At 44.0% G+C, this 13,845-nt stretch overlaps 1 protein-coding gene across 1 annotated transcript in view; it reads left to right on the top strand.

Annotated features, from left to right (window-relative positions):
• The window catches only part of BMP6 (bone morphogenetic protein 6), a 91,998-nt gene that overhangs the window by 52,401 nt on the left and 25,752 nt on the right, over positions 1-13,845 (top strand). The gene's annotated exons all lie outside the window — the stretch shown is intronic.

The following is a 13,845-nucleotide window of genomic DNA, read 5'->3' as shown; positions in this document are numbered from 1 at the left end:
GTCCAGAAAGAGTCTGCAAGGTTATATACATCAACACCTCGCTGAGACATCAAGCATGTGGAATTCTATATTGCAGAGATTATGCTTTAAAGAATGCCTGAAAGAATTCTGCTCAGCTACCCAAACAAGTGCACGTACATCAGGTAGTCACAGGTCTTCAGAAAACAAACAAAAAAGGCCATCAAAAAACCCCTCCTTGGAGTTGGCCTATTTCCTGTAATTTTCTAACTAGCATAAAGTAGCCAAAATCTGTGGTCTAGACTGGTTTGTTCTGCAGATTTTTTTTTTTTCTTGGGGATTTACAAACCACAGAGAGTTGGAATGGATCAGAATAAATATTTGCTCATGCACCTACTGATTAGAGCTTTCAAAGTCCCCAATCTTGTTACAACACACATGCGAGCGTTAGCATGCACGTAGGTTAGGTAAATACAAGGGGTTTCCTCTCTACCCACTTATCCCCCCACTCAATTTCAGTTTGATGGAGACAACACTTTAAATATGGTGTGTTTTTCTTTGGTATCCCACAGTGTTTTCTGCCTGGCAGTTCTCTGAGAGACTGTTATTGTACCAGAGAGCACATTTTTTAGAATCTTTTTTGTCCCGCTCCCTTAATTTCAAGCATATTATTACTCATCTTGGAGTGCTTCATCACCGCTGTGTCCGAGTTGGAGATTTCTCCAAGTACGATAGCAGCTGCAGCTAATAACATCAATTATACAACATTTAGGTTCCTGTTCTTCTATTTTGACTGGAGGAAGTTCTTTATTAGGACATGCCATATAATTAATTGCCTTTTTTTCTGCATGCAAGCATTATATAAAGCCTTGCTGTCCCTGCACGAGAACAGCAGTAAAAACATTCACTTATCCAAGCCACAACTCCACCTGTTAGGGTGGTTTAGTGTGCGGATGTAAAAATGATTTAGTAAATGTACATTAAAAAGGGGTTTCCTTGTCAGATCACCCTACTGTCTATATGTTTGTAAACAGAGTGTGTTGAGCTGCTAGCCTGATCCAAACTTTCTAATGGTTGATGGTTTTCTTATTAAAACACAAACAAAAAACAACTAGGTATGGCAGCTATCTCCCTGGAGTCTTGCTAACACTGTCAGATCTATAGCATTACCATACTGCAGTAACTTTAAAAAAGGAAAAAAAGATGTTAAAAGACTTTTTTTGTGCTCGTCACTGAGTCATAAACTAAAATCTGTGTCTGGACAATTCAGCTGTTGACAACATTAAGAACACTTCAGGCATGACAAAAGATAAAACACGCATTTTAAGACCAAAATTTGAAATCACTTGTGGGTATTTATTTAAACTGATCTCTCTATATATATTTATCTTTATTAAAAGTTGGAAGAGTCTTGATGTTTTTCTCCAAGGATGGCATGTGACCAGTCAAGGCAAGAGAGGAGGGCATTACTAAGAGAAAAGGAGAGGAAAAATAAAATCAGTGATGACAAGGCTGGATTGGGTGGGGCAGAGAAATGCTGGGATAGCCAAACAGCCGGGACATGAATCGTAAAGAGTGAAGATATGGAAGCCAAATGTCTAAAAATTAATTTGTGGGCAAGCAGCTCTGCTGAGAATTTTAACACCTTCTCTTTTGTTCATCTCAAATTCTGTCTCCAGGAACCTGATAATTTAAGAAAAAGGGTCAAGATAAACTGAAAGCCAGAAATGCCTACATACTTGGTTGTTTTTTAAACCAGTGAGGTTTATTAATTTCCTATTTGTTAACCTGAGGACTTTTGGAATTCATTTATGTGCTGTTACTTTAAGACCATTTGTATGTAACTTTGATTTTTAAATGCCCAGAGCCCAAGGATTGCTTTGTGTATTTGGTGAAAGTGAGAGGGGGGAAAAAAAAGAAGGAAAAAAAAAAAAAAAAGTAGAACTTGGCAGAGGCTGTCCCTTTTCCTGCTGGATGTTTTTCAGGTGAACTACCCAGCTATGCTACTGTATTAAAGTCAAGCCAACTATGTGGAACTAAGGATTATTCCACAAATCCTCTTGTAATAGTTCTTTTAATGGTGTTTTTCCTCAAGTCTTACTTTTTCCCTAGGATTTCCCACCCTGACCGGGACTCTTCCATCTTTTCCAAAGCGTTGCATCTCCCTGGCTTTTGACCGGGCTGGGCACCGTGTTCCGCAGCTGGGAAGAGGAGCTGTGTCCCCCATGAGCCCAGTGCAGGGCTGCAGCTGCTGATGGCTTTATCAGATGGACAGAGACATTCCAAGTATGCTTCTGGTCACTGGGGGATATGGGAATATAAAAAATAATGAAAAAAGAAGGCTTAGAGAAAAGCTGTTAGGCAAACCGGGGCTTTTTGTCAAGTTTTTTTTCCTTATTTTAACTTTTTTTTTTAAAAGGGTGAAATTCTTTACCCCTACGCAGATCGTTAAAGCTGTGTGATGTCATTTTCTTTTCTTTTTAAAGCCCTGTTTTGAGAAGCTGAAAGGCTACAGGTTAGGTAAAACTATAAATGACCATTTTGTGACCTCTGCTCCAACCGCCCACAGCGACTGCAAATTTTTAAATGTCTGACGGCTGCTTGGCTCTCTGCAGCATTGTTACATTGGTTGACAGCAGATGAGATTTCAGAGGTAAAAAAGTCACCTCCCAAATCGCACCCTTCTGGCATGGCCAGTGGGTAGATTAAAAATGGGGTTTCAGTGGTTTGGTAGGGCAGGAGACCTCATTTTTTACAATCAAAGCGTGCCAGGATCTCCCTCTGGTTCACTATGGCTTCATCCCTCCTGTGGGTTGCATGGAGGATGAATGTGGCCAGAGCTCATCTTGTCTAAACTGAGGTCCATGTGGTGCAGGGCTTACACCATGGTGGTTGCTAGGAGAAGGCTCTGGGGACTTACTGGGCGTAGGCTTGCCCTCTTCTGCTTTTCTACAGGCATCTGCTTCTGGCAGGTGTGAGACAGGTGGCAGGGAGCTTTGGTTGGAGCAGGCATGGCTGGTCCCATGTAACATGGCTCTCATGGAGGAGTGTGAACTTGGGGCTGTACGGGGTACGGAGCAAGGCCACCACCTGCCTCAGGGGGGAAAGTGTGCATGGTGGGGACAAAACATGACATAGGGCAAGTGTGGGGAGAGCGCTTTGCAAGATGTTACTGCCTTAGAAAAAGGGACAGTTACCTCACATCGCTGTAATTGCTGTAAAATATTCTGGGATTTCTGTCTCTTGTTTTCTTCAGTTTTCATGGGCACAGATCTTAAGCACTTCCCAGATGTACTAGGGTTGCACAGTGAGAGCCCTAAGGGGCTTCATGGCCTCTCTGCCTTTGCTGGAGAAGGCTGTGGAAATGGTGAGACTTTCCTTTTCCTTCTTCCATCACTATTTCTTGTTCTTCACTCTCCTTCTCAGCTCTTTAATTTGGCCCTACAAGAAGAGCATGCTGGGGAGCAGGGTTATGCACATGCTGCGGGCAACCAGGCTCCTCGTTACCCATGGGGGATGGAGGCCATGTCTGCCTTCACAGGTGATTTGGCAGAGGGGGAGGAATCAGGGTGGTTAGTGCTGGGGCTCCTTGTGTCTCCATTAAGGAGGGTTTGCTTTGCCTTGTGTCTTCTCCAGTCCCCAGGGCCAGATGTGATGCCATGCAGGTGTCGGTCAGAGCTGTCTGAAAGAAGAGTTTCAGACAGACCTGTGCTGCTGGGACTACAGGTGCCTCAGGGCTCCTCAGTGGGTGCCACACCACTCATTGGGCTTCCTCACATGGTGGTGGCGTGTGCCTGCTGGGGGCTCTGCCGCCATTGCTCCTGTGAGGCCTCATCTTGTGCTAACCAGCAGGAACCAAGATGAGTCACAGCTGTGGCATGAGCCCTCAGCACGCTCCCCCTCACCCCGTGCCCGAGGGAGCCCCTCCTGAGCCTTCAGGGAGCCTGGCAGGGTGGCCAAGGCAGAAGGACGGGGAGAAATGAGTGAGAAATCAGGGCAGCAAGAGAAATAGCAGGTTTAGCAAGGGTGCCCTGGTGTTTCTGTGTAGCTCAGTGTCTTCCAAGGCTCTAGCTCTTCCAGTCAGCGTGGAGGTTGTCCTGGTGCCATGGTGATGCCCAACCCCAGCGGTGGTTGGGAGCCTCCCATCCCGGTGACATGTTGGAGCTGCTTCCTCCAGATCGGCGTGTCGAGCCGGCATACAGTAAATGGAGGCAGTGAGGCAGGGTTCACTTCCAAACCACACTGCTCCTTAGACAAATATACATGGCCAGGACTAATAATCTTTAAAACATTTCATGTTTTTTCAAGCACTTCACACATTTGCTCTCCTCAGTCTTCGGAGCTGTGGCATCTTCTTGCCTTGACTCTCCTGGAGAGCGTTTGCTCTGTAGTCATGTTGAATGTTGGGAATTTGTGGCATCTGCAGACCATGATTTTACTCTTTATCCCTACTCTCACTTTCAGCCTTCCTTAGGTGCAGGGCTTTCTCCTTTCTCATATCCGCTCTTTTCTCTGGCTGATGCCATATCTGGTGTCTTTTGTGCCCTCTCAGAGAGTGCCTTGCCAGTTCCCCAAAGCCCGTGCTCTTGAGTAGTCCTTTGGCTGGACGCTGCTTAATGCAGTCATTTGAAATTAGAGCCCTGTGTAAAATACTAAACACTAGATAATAAGTGACACGCAGCTTTTCATGGAGTTTGCTGGAGTGACAAACCATGTCAGTGATGCTGCCATTATCATGTGGTGGTGTAGGCTTCGGGACAGCATGACAAGCTCTGAAGCGTGGCTGATTTTTTGTGTATCGGTGTCTCGAGTGGTAGATGAAACCTTTTCAATAATTTATAAAACCTTAAGCGTTCTGGGCAGTGTTTTTACAGGGAGTGATTGCATTGTGTTCAGGAGATATCTTTCTCAGCTGGGCTATTAAATGAAAAGTTGAAACCTGCCTGTGATGCTAAGAGATGAGCGCTCAACAAAATGAAAGTGTGCAACTTAACTTGCAAACGTTTTTATGTTGCTTGCTTTCCTACATGCTGCTGGTTGATTCGCAGTCTTACTGATAAACATAAAACCTCTGCTTTTTTTCAAGCAAAGAGGGAAATGCCCATAAATTAAAAAAACTTTCCCACTTTGCACAACCTCTATTTTGAAATTAGCTCAACTATGCAAGTGAATTGGTTTAGACTGACTTAAATTCCTGCGGAAGGGCAGATAATTTTGAGAGATGATGCGAGATAAGCCAGGCAACTGCTACACCATTTAAAAAATCCTGAAAATGTTTCCAGACCCAGTTGGTGCACCCAGGGCAGCTGTGCGCTTCCAGGGAACTGTGTGCCATTGGCCATGCCAGCAGGAAATGTGGCGTGACCTGTGGCGAGCCTGGAGGGTGGGAAACGCCGCAAGCAGATTTCCATGAGTGGCTCTAAGTGTCCCAGGCAGTTACTGTGCAGGCATGGACGCAGGAGCAAACATAAAGCCAAGGGAGCAAACAGGAGCAGTAGGAGCATCCTCTTCCCTCCATGTGCATAGCTGCGAAGCATTTCCTAGCGTGTGTCCCTGCCACCAGGCTGACAGCATCGCCTTCTTCCCCGAACGCTGGGTCTCTGTGTATGAAACCTGGCTGTGAAGTAGAAATGGTTTTTGGAAAACATAATATTATTTTAATCATAAATTATTTGGAAACGCAATACAGAAATAGCTTCAGATCGCTTCTTCCAGAGGAGTGTTTTTACAGTCAGGGTCTTTATCAACTTCTCAGTGGGAACTGCATTAATACTGCCACAAAAATGCAAACAGTAGTGCCTTTGATAAAGCAATTTGGCATCTCTTAAGCAGAAAGATGTTTTGTTTTCCTAAGATACAACACTGTTTTCAGTGCAGGGACCTGCCGTATGTGCCAGCTTATGGAAAGAAAATACTGGTTTTGTTAACATCTGTGTTCAGAAGCCGTGGGGAGGGGACGATGGAGGCGGCTGCCTTTGCGGTTGCAAAGCGATCTCTGTTATTGCTAGGGGGACAGCACAGGAAGCCCAAAAGTGAGTGCCAGTGGTAGAGATGACAGTGGCCTGCAGTCAGCCTCCTGGACTTGGGTCCCCCTGGAGTGCTCTGCCAAGGGCTCTCCTCCTCCTCACCTTCGCTTTGGCTCTTCCCATCATGTGCCGGAGTGAGGCTGGTCCCTGCTGCTGCCTGCCTCCCAGTGCAGAGTGGAAAAGCTTTACTGGCCATACAGTAGGAATCTTTGTGGATACTGTGAAAATGCCTTTTAGTACTTTCCGGTGTCCCGTGGGTATTATATATTTGGTTAGTGCATTATTTTGATTTTTAGACTGCCTTTGGTTCAAGAATCCTGAAAGGAAGCTGTTGTGCAACTGTTTTAATCTGATTTTACAAGCCGATTCCAGCTTGATTCCCAGCACAAAGAAACAAAGAAGAGCTCAGTTGTATTTTTTTGTCCAAAAGTAAAAGGCCCTCCTCCTTTGAAGAACTTCTGTAGAGTGTTATGTTTAGAGAGTGATTTGCTATTGTTTAAATTTAATCTCCATAATTACACTGGGATTGGATTAATGATGGGTTATTTTTCTGAGTCATTATGTTCTGGCACTCACAGCCATTGAGCATAAAGCCAGGTCTTCATCGGATGTAAACTGGCATCGCTCCACTGAAGTTAGTGGAATAATTCCACTTTATATTGTGGCAACCCAGATGTGATATTATAGCTGTTTCGAAGAAAGCATCCTTATGGAGTTTGTTGGCCTTGAATCTTCTTATTTTTAAGCTGTCTAGGCATTAACTTCCAATTGCATTATATTTATGGTAGCACAGCTAGCCGTTGTCTCTAGACCACCTCAGCTGGACCCAGAGGGATCAACAAAAGGTGCAATGCCAGATTCAATCATAAGTATCTTGACTTTTTTTCTGTTTAAAAACTGCTTTTTATCAACAAGAGTGCAAGCAGGAAAAGTTCATTACTGATGTCTGGTGAGCTTTCACATGCTCTTATCTATAGCAACAAACTTTGGTCTGTTCATTGGGGATGCTGTACTGGGAAGCAGAGGGACTGCTCTTTTTTTGAAGTTAGTTATTTTTGCTCATTTTGGTTTTCAGAAAAGGAGGGATCTGGGAAGACCTGGCACCTAGGAGAGTGGCAGCAGGAGCAGTAGGCAACCTGCTTGTTGTAGGGAATGGATCTGTCACCATGATCAGGGTGATGGAAGGAAACGGTCTTTGAGATCCTGAGGGGCTGTGTCAAGTTGCTGTGATCATGGAAGGTATTTGAAGTCACTGAGCTGAGAGCAAGGTGGGAAGAAAGGATCTCCCCCACCCTTGTGCATGTTAGGTGGGAGAGGATTTGCTTTCAGACTTTTTATTTTAATGTCTCGCCTGTGTTTCTTCTATTTTAAAGGATTTTCTTGCTCACTACGTGTGAAATGTCATGCTAATAAATCTTAGTTTGAAGGATGGGAAGGTTTTGCTTTCTTTTGGGTCCTTACTGTAAAGAGAAAGTGGTCAGTCCTATCTCTAAGCAGTAGCGGACTCAGGATGTTGTTGCAGTGGTTTAGATTGCACATCTCTTTAGCCAGGTGTCTGACTGACAGTGACATGTACTATGTGGGCGAAAACTAGACAGTAGCAACCCTTTCCCTGATGCATCCTCACTGCTTCCAGGAGCCATCTGTTTTTGCTGCTGGCCTGCTGTTGCACCTGCAGTCCACTCAGTACAATTTAACTTCTGTTTCCTTGTTAAACAGTAGAAAGTAGCTGCAAAGCCTTTTAGTCTTCTGTTCTTCCTGTTTTAAGATGTTAAACTGGTATTTTGTAGTCTTTGGGTTGTACTCTTTGCTCTTTTTTACACAGTATTCAGGAAATACTGCTTACTTTAGTAATAAAGGTCAGCTTTAATCTTTAACAGTAACACTGCTTCTACAGTTGTGATTGTTTGCCAATGAGGCAGGACTTTTTGGGACACTTGGTGTCTTTTTTTAGATTATCCTGATTGATTTGGAAAATACAGACACAGCTTCAGACATATCCTGGGCATCTCCACAGTAAAAAAGAATGTTGTTGCGGGTCTCATCCACGTTGATCCCTGTGTCTGATGGTCTAGATAAGCACTTTTTGTGAAATAGGTGGCAAATTGTAAGACCCAAATGAAGACTGAGTCTTGCACTGAAGTTGGACATCCCTCAGCTTGGGCGTACAAAAGGCTTGCATGCCTGAAAGCTCGTCTTCTGTCCTCCACACTGTATGTCAGTTAGTCTTATAAAAGTACTGCTAAATTCTATATTAATCCTGCCCTATACTTTGATTCTTACTGCCTTTTACTTCTTTTCACAGCAACTGTGACCAAGGTTGAGGGTTTTTTTAAGCTTACATAAACTTTGTCCTGTGCAAACTATTGACAGCTCTTATTGAAGAAATTTTGGCGATGCAACTATAAGGTTGCAGCAGTAGATCAGTCACATATGTACATGGTCCTTTTATTAGAGGGGACTGTTGGAGCTGTGGTAATGCTTAAAGTATTTGAGGCCTAATCCACTGCTTCATTGCTTCAGATGTGATAAATGCTGTTGACTTAATGCAGAAATTGGTGATGTAAGACAGAGAAATTGCCTCTGTGCTTATTATGTAGCTGTGGTGGTGAATCTCCTGTTAACAACTCCACTTTTCAGGGGCTTTCTTATTTTATTAAGGAGGGGGTCATGCATGAAGGCTGAGAAGAAATGAGTAGGAATGGTTTATGTTTGTACTTAAACTGAATTCATGAACACTTGTGCAAAACTCACTTTGCGTAAGCGAGCTATGAATACTGGTTGCTTTTGCTGGTGTGTGCTTGCAGTGGTCCTGCAAAACCAAGTCATCATTGAAAATCCTGGTGTGCAAAAGATTATTCAGAAGTTTCAGCCTTGCTGGGGACAGGACAGATGCAGAATGTCCCTTCCAAAACAATCATATCTCATTCATTTGCAACCCCACTCCTTCTGTGCCCCCTCCAAGGAGCCAGGTTGACATGGAAATTATAATTATTTATATAGACAATTTAATTTAGAAAAATTATTTCTGGAGCTTAGGTTATGAATATATATGTTAGTATTTTTGGCTTTAGCTCCTAGAGAATGAGCTAGAGACCACTGAGATTCTTACCTGAGCACCTGACCTAACACTTTTCTCAACAGCTCAACTGGAGAAAACCACTGAATATCATGACACTTGGTGCTGCTGTTCTGAGTGAAAATTGTGTTTGCTCGGGAAAGACTGTCATCCTGTTATTTCTGTATACCAGTTACTTTAGATCCAAAAAGAAATGCTGAAAATTCCTACGCATGAGGAGAGTTTATTGCCATGACTGTCAATAGGGTTACATTTCCTTTGATCCAAGGTATATGTGACACAGTCAAATGGAAATAGGATGGGATAGTTACCAAAATAGATGCATTGTGTTAATTTCTCAATTAATTTTTCTTTTTTTTTGTGCAGTGTTTTTAAAGTAACAAGTATTGTAAGTCGTATGTTATTTTTAAACCAAGGACATTTTGTGCTGAAATTGGCTATTGCAACACTGGGTTAGAATTAGAATACACAAAATTCAAAACCACAGTAACCCTAATTTTGCCATTCTTTCCTTTTTAACTGCTCAACAATAGTGTTGTGTTTGTATAGTATTTAAAAATATTTGTTAAGGGGAATGTAAAGAGCTACTGGCAGACTTCTCTGTTAACTGTTTATGCATGCTCAGCCGCTCTGCTCAGAAATGAGCTGTAATGAAAATTCAGGGGCAAGTACTCCAGGTGTCCACAGCTCAGACCCTCCTTTGTGTTGCAAGTGAAGGAGCAGACAAAGCCCCTGCCAGGAGGGGGGCAGTGACCTGCATGGTGGAGCAGACAGTCCCTTTGGCTCAGAGGACGTACACCCGTGATGGGCTAAAACCTCTGTTTGCAATCTCCTTTCCCAACTCGCCCTGGTACGTGCATGCCTGGATCTGTAATCTCCAAGGAGCTACTCTGGCAAATGAGTAGTGATGTTCAGGATAATAGCGTCTGAGCACGAGGATGAATTTTATATAGCTATAATTTGTGTCATGACCCTACAGTCCCTGGTTTTGCCTGGCTTGGTCCTGATGTCCCGGCCAGCATTGGGGAGAGGTTGTGGGGGCCAGCACTGCTCAGGGCTGCTTGCTTTCAACCTCCCCCGGCTGTAAGCTGCCTCATTTTCCCTGCAAGGGCTTTGCGCAGTTAGGACATGCATGTGTCCGTCTTCAGATGGAGGTTAGCTTTGGATTTCACGTGTCACCAATCAGATGGACCTGAACGAATTCACATGGAAAAAATAATAATTGGAGAGCAGTTTGAGAAATGATTTCTCCTTTTTGCTGTTGCCTTGCATTTTGGCGTGTCCTGTCTGCATTTTGAACACGAGGTCATCTGATGCATTGTAAAGTGATAGCAGTACAGACTGGGTAATCCTGGGAACCGGCAGCTCAGATCTTGCCTTTTCAAATTTTACTGTTCTAAAACTTGACTTCTTTGTTAAAAATGAACAGTTTCCAGGGGGTAAAAAGCCCCCAGAGAAGAACTGTTGGCATTTTATATTTTTAAGCTGTCTTGCTGAATGAAAACAGTTGATTATTAACTTGATGGGGTGACAATGAGTATATAGTACTTAAATATCTCACCACTCCCACAAAGAAAAAAAAAAAAAACCCACCCTCCATTGTATCATGGGAAGATACATAGCCAGAAAAACTTTCCAACTCGTTAAACTTTTATACTTGCTTCATACAAGCTTAATGTAGGCTTTTTTCCGTCCTGTGATGCTGTAGGGACGCTTCTGTATGCAGCTGAGGAGGACACCATCAACTTACAAGTATTTCTTTCTGAACGTGCCTTTCTTACAACAGAAAAAACTAAATTACTTAATCTGAAGGATTAAAAAAAGGTTTCCTTGTTTGTGTTCTTCAGGTTGTTTATTCTGTCAAGCCTGATAACGAAATCAGTCTGAATGTTTCCCCTGTAATCAGTTTAGTCAGCTTCTGTGATTGTGTAGGGTATTCGGACAAGGACAGGGATAAAGGAAGAAAGTTTTAAAAAACAGGAAAATACTATTGTAGCTATATCGGGCAAGTTATAAATTATGAAAGGGTACTCGGAGTCAAGCATCATACCTGCTGCTACTTTTGGTGCTCTGTGGTAGACGTTTTGCTGGGTTTTTCTTCTTGTTGCTTGTGTTTGACGTTTTAGAAGCGGGGTATAAGAAAGCACTGATTTAAAGGACTAGACTAGAGTCTGTCTATATTGCTTTAAACTGCATATTTTGTAGTGGAGGTGAGTGGAGGTCAGGCCACCGTAGCTGACTTGAGGTTGGAAAAGAACAACAAAAAGTGATGTTTGGGCTCATCTTGAGCCCTGTGCCACGTGGGACAGCTCCGTGCCATGTCATGTCTTGATGTGGGGCCGTATCTGGCAGGAAGTGTTGAATATTCCCTTTGCTGTTTCTCTCCGGTGTAATTTTAGTTTTCTGTCACCCTGATGGAGTTCTGCTGCTCATCCTGGTTGTGTCCTTCCCTTTGCTCTTCCTGATCCTCCTTTATTGTCCTTAGCTGTGCGCCCGGGAGAAAGCCACCTCGCTGCATCTTGCCTGCAGGTCAGCTTGTCCCTGAGACAGCGCGGGAGGGACCTGGGTTTCAGCTGGTCATTGCACCCGCAAGCAAGGACTAAGCAAGTTCTAAATTGAGAATCGTTGCTTCATATGCTTGTCTCTCCAAACCCGTGGATTTAGACATTCCCTCACCATTAATTACATCCTCTCATCTTATAGCAGCAAGTAAAAAGGCCAAGTTGGGCATGTCACCCTGCTGCAAGCAGCTGAACACGGTTTCTTGTTGGTTGGATGCTTGCAAGTTTCTGAAAGTACGTGACCACTCTGTTTTGGGAGGTGCATCCTGTGGGGCTCGCCTTGGGATGGGGAGTAACTGGGCAGCTCAGGCCTCTTCTTGGAGGGCGTACATGCGAGTGACACCAACCAGTCAGTATTGCCAGAGTTGTTCCCAGTTAAAAGCAGGGGCAGGTGCTTCAAAGGGAAGCCCAAATCACCAGTAACTGATGGCCAGCAAGGTAATTCCTAGGTGGCACTGGAAGTGAGCAGTACCATCATTAGCCCTGGTGCAATCTCTGATGGAGATGCTGGGCATCACCACCTCATCTCTGGAAGCCATAGGGTCCAGTCACCTGTGTTTGTCAATCGTTTGACATCTAAACTGCTCAGACAGATGCAATGTGAGACTGCCAGAATTGGCAGGGGCATCCAACTCTGACAGCAGTTTGTGAGTTTGCCTGTTCACCCTGTGGCAGCTCTTAATGCAGCATCTCCAAGTGCGGTGTCCCACAAAATGCTCGGCAGCAGTCATGTGGAGGTGAAAAGATTTCCAGGCGAGCTTCAAAGAGAAGGATGTGACTAACTGTCTCACAGGGAGCCAGGACGTGGACCCAGCCAGATGAGGCAGCTCACATGCAAGGGCTGCCAAAGGAAAGGGAGAGGACACAGACCAAACTGGGACTGGGGGATGAGGAGGAACAGGCGGCTGGGAAAGGTAGAGGGGAAAATCCCCATGGGCTGTTTCCAGCTGCCGGAAGACATATCTGCTCTCTGGGGAGGTAACCTGTGGGTAAAGCAACAAATCTCAAGCACGTTGGCCATCATTCCTGGCTCCGCCACGAGCCTCTGTTGCCTGTCCTTGAACAAGTCACTCTCCTGGTGACTCAGTATCCCAGCTGTAAAATGGGTATTGCTGCTGACCTCATGGGATGTTGTGAGGGTAGGCTCATGAACGCCTTTGCAGTTTGATGTATTAAGGTGGGGGGGCAACAAAAAGTGAGCGCAAAGACAAATGTGAAAAGGGATCTGTACTTCCCTCACCACCTTCTCTGAATGTAGTCATGTCCCTAATGATAATACAGTGGTGACTTATTCATCATTGACATATACTCCTTCAGTTGCACTGGTGGGAACAGTTTTTGGGGGTTTTTGTTGGGTTTTTTTTCCCCTCAGGGCTTTAAAGATGTAATTTTGTATGTTTATATAATATGTTAATGTTTTAAGCATTTCTAATAGAAAATTAGAAGAAATAACAAACGATAAATCACAGTCAGACTAAACCAATATGTAATCAAGTAGTACAAGAGTGGGAGTAGAAGTAAAGTTTGCAAAGGAAGCCTCAAACAGAGAAAATGCAAATCTTGAGGCCTGAAGGAGGAGGGGTTCTGGTTTGTGTCTGTCTCAAACCCTATACCCGATGGCTTACCTGAGGAGGGCTAAGACCAGAAAGCAAAAGGGGTCACTCCACAGCTCTCTCATTCTCAGCTAAGCTTCTGCAAAATGAAGAGGAGCTCTGGTTAACTTTAACCCTTGAAATAAATGTCGTGTTTAATCTTACTCTGCTCACAAGGCAGTCCAATAGTAAACCCAGTAGTTTTTAGGACAGTTAAGGATTTGGTTGACCCGGTGCTAACGCTTAGTTCTGTCTGTGCCTTTATGTGGTAAGGCAAAATGGAACTGTCTTTTCTGTTGGAAGAGGGATGTGAGGCTTAAGGAAATGCTGTAAAGAACACAGAGGTCGACAGGTGGAAAATGCTGTGGGCGGTCACAGCTTCGGAGTTTTACACAGGAGCAAAATGCATGGTCATATTTCACCTGTCAAAGCTGGCTTTTCCTTAAAAAATAGGAAATCTCAAAGGCATTGGCTAGAGAAGAGGAACATTCATCTTTTCTTAGTACTGTATTTGAAAGGCTTTAGCTGCATAAGCTTTCCTGGAACTTGCCAAGACTATCTTTGGAGAAAAAATAGAATTCTTGGGTTTTTTTTAAGGAACAGGTGGCAGCATGTGGAAACCTTTTGTT

This window comes from Strix uralensis, chromosome 1 (genome assembly GCF_047716275.1).
Source record: "Strix uralensis isolate ZFMK-TIS-50842 chromosome 1, bStrUra1, whole genome shotgun sequence".
Classification (NCBI taxonomy): Eukaryota; Metazoa; Chordata; class Aves; order Strigiformes; family Strigidae; genus Strix; species Strix uralensis.
Note: the sequence above shows the minus strand (reverse complement) of the source record. Positions and strands in the feature narration are given on the sequence as shown.